Raw genomic sequence first — 4663 nt, 5'->3', positions numbered from 1 at the left:
TTCAGGAATTTCTTGGAAGGGCAGATGGCAAGAGGAGCCTCCTGGCTGAGAATGAACCAGTCTCCTAAGCAGGAAGTTTTACCGCGGAGGAATGCAGGTGGGGAACAGAAAGGCCACTAAAAGTCATTTCACCTGTGAAACAAGAGTGCATGTGTCTGGGGAGACTCTGAGGTCTCTTGGGAGGATAAAAATAAGGAACGTAGGGGTAGAAGCTCCTTATACTGGTCACAGTTCTGGGAATTTAAAGCTGTGTCTCTGAAACTGAGAACCTCTCCTGAAACTAAGACCACGGCTACTTAGAACTTTTGAGGCATTATAGTTTCAAGAGTGAACTGGATTCTCATTTCAAAAAAATGTCATTTTACTTGAATTTTGAAAGACAAAATTTGAATCCCTCAATGCTTAAATTTTTTCAATGCTCGAATTTCTAATATCACTATGCTAAACAATTCTACATATTAAATTTCTGAAAAACACTATCCATTTAAACACCTTATCACACACAATTCTATATATAGAGTTCAGTTAATATTTATTTTAAAAAGAGTGGTATGTTATTTACCTGTTGTTTCACATTGCGACTATTGTTCAAACTCAATATATATACATATACATGTTTGTTTTTAACAAAAAACGGGTTATGCTATAAGAAAACATTATACAGTTCTTAGAAAAAGACATTTCTTAGCATATGCAGTTGAAAACTGTGTTTAAGAGTAGCATGATAATTAAATTTAAATGGTACTCTCCCTCCTTCTAATGAATAAATTAAGGACACATTATTGGACAGATAAGTAAAATTTTACAAAAAGAGAAATTAATGCCAAAACTAATTACATCAGTTCTTTAAAATTATGGTAGTAATAGTGATTGCAGATTTGTCAAAACCAGGAAGGTTTTAGATATATTCGAGTGAGATTTGTTCTGGAAGTTGCATTAAATGAAATCAGGTAGGAACGCTTCTCGGTGTAGAAATGCTCCCCCAAGCACTTCCTGAAGTCCCCAGGCAGGTCCAGAGGGACCCAGTCTCTTGTCCCATGAACATTACAGCGGGAGCCACAACCTCTGCCTCCACACTGGACCCTTACCTTTCTTAGTTTTCTTGGAGAAGCATTTAGTCAAACCTTCTGCACAAGTCACTCAGAAGTTTTGGAAGAGGGAAAAGCTGAGTAATAACAGACTTCCAGATGTAGCATTCCTAAGGAGCATGGATGTCTGGTCCTGACCGCCCAGCAGTTGCATGCAAAACAGTGACACTGAATCCACAACGTTTTTAAGGGCTCACAGAAGTGCATTCATTAGTAATAAAGATCTTGAATAATTTAAGACCACTCCAACCTCTCTGTTCTAGGGGCTACTTCTGCATTAATTTCACATGTAGGAGAGGCAAGTAAACTGTCTTCTGGGAGCTACAGTAAGTGGGGCTCTGCATCCCAGGTAACAGCCACCTTCCTGACCATCCCAGGTAAGAGCGACTTAGGATTGGAATCTAATGTATTTGATTAATTCTTTTACAAATACAGAGGCCACATATTTTGAAAAGCACCAAATCTAATGCAAAATTATTTTATTAACCTTCAAATGTATAACAATAATTTTCTACAAAGGCACACTTCCTCTTAAATTTTAAGTATAATGTGAAAATACGTCTTTAAAGAAACTTAGATTAAAAATAACACACTGTAATCCTAACAGGGTTAAAAAAATAAAAACGTGTCACATGAACCAAATGTATTAGAACTTCATCAGTAATGTCTTGGGGCTGCCAAGGAAGTGGGGAGTCGATGTTAACATGTTTATCATAAACGTTAGAACCCAAAGCCCAGGCCTGCTTCTCCAGGAGCGGTGCCGGGAGGGCCGGGATGGTTGGCCACCCGTGGTCCCAGCGGAGGCACGGGGCACAGTGATGATGAATGGTCACCGAGCCACCCCAGAATGTCCCGTAATAAAAACCTGCTTTGAAAAGTGAGTATGATATCCAAGCATAGCACATTCATTGTTTGTTTTTGAAGAGTATTAGTATCACAGTATTGGTTTCTTAGAAACTGAAACTTGGGACTTTTAAAAAAAATTGATGAGTAACGGGGCAAAAATGGGGTCAAGTGGAGGGGGCAAAACAATCGATTGCTTTTCTCTGTATAAATCTATTGATTTCCTGGAAGCAGATAAGGCAACATAGGAAGAGAGCAAGGCTATCTCATGTGAAATGTATGCCCGAGTGCTGCAGTCTCAAAATTGAAACCATATTTAGAATTTTTATATTCCATTACATCTGCACCAAGATAGAGCGGAGGTGCTGGCAATGAGGGAGGCTGCGATGTTTTTCTTGATGTTGCCATGTCAAGAGTTGAGCATGTTTCTGGCATTGATTAATTATGTGGATCAAGAATCTTGATAATAAAAATAATAGAACCATTACACTAATAGTTATGGGAATGTGGTCTCTCTCTCCTCGCCCTTCCAAAATATCTTATTGTACTGTTCTCTTTATTCACCTTTTTACTTAAAGGAAACACTTTACGGCTTCTCTGTGGCCTATCCACATTGCCAGCACCACACCTCTGGCACTTGGGGACACTATTAAGTAAAATGAGGGTTACTTGAACACAAGCACTGTGACATCTCCACAGTAAATCTGATACATGAGAAGCTACTAAGTGGCCAACATGGGGAGCGGGGCTGTGTACAGGGTGAAGACCACGAAAGACGGAGTAATTCGTGTCCTCAGGGGATAGAGCAGGACAGTTTGAGATTTCATCATGCTACTCAGAGCAGCATGCAATTTAAAACTCAGGAATGGTATATTTCTGGAGTTTTTTCTTTTAGTATTTTCAGACTGCAGTTGACTACAGGTAACTGAAACGTCAGAAAGCAAAACCGTGGATGACGCAGGGCTACTGCTCTATCCTCTGGTGTAATTCTGTGTTTTATATTAATCTGGGATGAATGTGTGGTAGTAGGTATAGTGATTAAAATCAGTTTGCTCTCTCCTGCAATGGGAGTGTCTGCTAAGGCAACCTGATCATCCGATAGTGGTTCAAAGATACGGTAGTTTGTATGCACCCTGGAAAGTACAGCCTGCCTGGGATGGGTTCAATGTTTCCTACAGCCCCTGAAGAGGAGAAACTCTGCCCACATCTCTCTTCCTACATGTTCACCTATAACAGGAGCAGCTGCTTCTCTGATTGGTCAGAGTTTGACATCTACTGGGAAGAATATCTCTAAGCAGGGGAGCCACTGCCTTGAAAGGCAATGCGTGGTTACGGCTTTGTTCTCTGTTCCAGCTTTTCCAACTGGTTCCTGCTGACAAGTGATTAGCATGCCTGGTTCACGGAGAAAGGAGCAGGGAGCTCTGCTGGGATTTCTCCACCTGAGTTGCATTTTCCCATCTAGCTCAACGTTACAATGCCCCCAAGAAGCCCTGCAGATTGAGGGGCAACCATCACATGCCCAGCTGTGTGCAGAGCACCAGGTGTCTGCCCACCCAGTACTTGCAGCCACACCCCTTTGGTTGAGGTCCCCACAGGGAGAGGCAGTGGACACAGTAGGATTAAGGCACAAAATCTCACCCGAAGTCCTCAGCACAGACAGACCTTAAGATTTCTTTACAATGACATCAAATGAAAACAAGCAAAAGTGAGTCATGGTTTTGAATCATGACAGAAGCAATGTAGGAGCATTCCAAACTTCACTGAATTTTCAGAAAGTAAGTATCTTAAGAGCTATTGAGAACTAGAGAGAAAGCCCAGATATCAGCAGTTTTTAACATGACTTCTGGGCTTTCAAAAGTTCCTAACTGGCATTTGTAAAGGGTCCTATTAGCGTGAAAATATTGAGCATATTGGTTTGACTACTCTTGCTTTAATGAAAGACTGTAATTTTTACTTAAACCATGTAATTATATGGTAAAAATAGTATGCTTTTCTTTTAAAATTCAGGCCACATCTGGTGTCATGAGACAGAAACCTATTCAAGCTAAGCTAAAATAAAACTGTGGTTTATTGTGAAGATAATTAAACCAAGCAAATCCAAGAAAAGACAACGCACCCCCAGGTCTTACGGAGGTGGTGAACCTGACCAGCTCTGAAGACCGCACGGGTGGTCTTCGTGAACCTCCTGGCCGTTCACGGCCAGAACTTTGTGGCCTTCTCTACAGTTACTCACACTCTAACTTCCTCATCCATTTTTCTCAGTTCAATTTTTTTTTTTTAAGAGAGCAAGAGAAAATCCGATTGGTTCTCCTTGAGTAAGGTGCAACTATTCTGGCCAAATTGGTTGAAGCAAACATGGTAAGAAAATCCGAGCAAACTTGGCCACATAGGCCCATGTCTTAGGTACAGCCTGCAGGAGGTAGCAGTTCTCTCTGAAGGATGTATGGACAAGGACACAATAAGTGGTGAATTATTTTACTGTAGTTCAAAAAACGATTGGCACCAAATTGTTTATAAGAAATTGATAATAAACAAACCTCTGAGTAGATACACAAAATAATTGAACTCTGACCTTCTTGTGTGTGTGCTGTCAAACTGTTTAATTGTCTAGCATAATATTATCAAGACTGAAGTAAATCTTTCAAGTTATTCTTCCCTAAGTACAGACATCATGGGTCTTTCTATATTTATTGTGACACCAAATACTTTCATAGTTGGTCTAATTTGATCTG

Source organism: Pteronotus mesoamericanus, unplaced genomic scaffold (assembly GCF_021234165.1).
Source record: "Pteronotus mesoamericanus isolate MK-2021 breed Mesoamerican mustached bat unplaced genomic scaffold, CSHL_Meso_final contig_90, whole genome shotgun sequence".
NCBI classification, from domain to species: Eukaryota; Metazoa; Chordata; class Mammalia; order Chiroptera; family Mormoopidae; genus Pteronotus; species Pteronotus mesoamericanus.
This window is presented reverse-complemented; position numbering follows the sequence as displayed.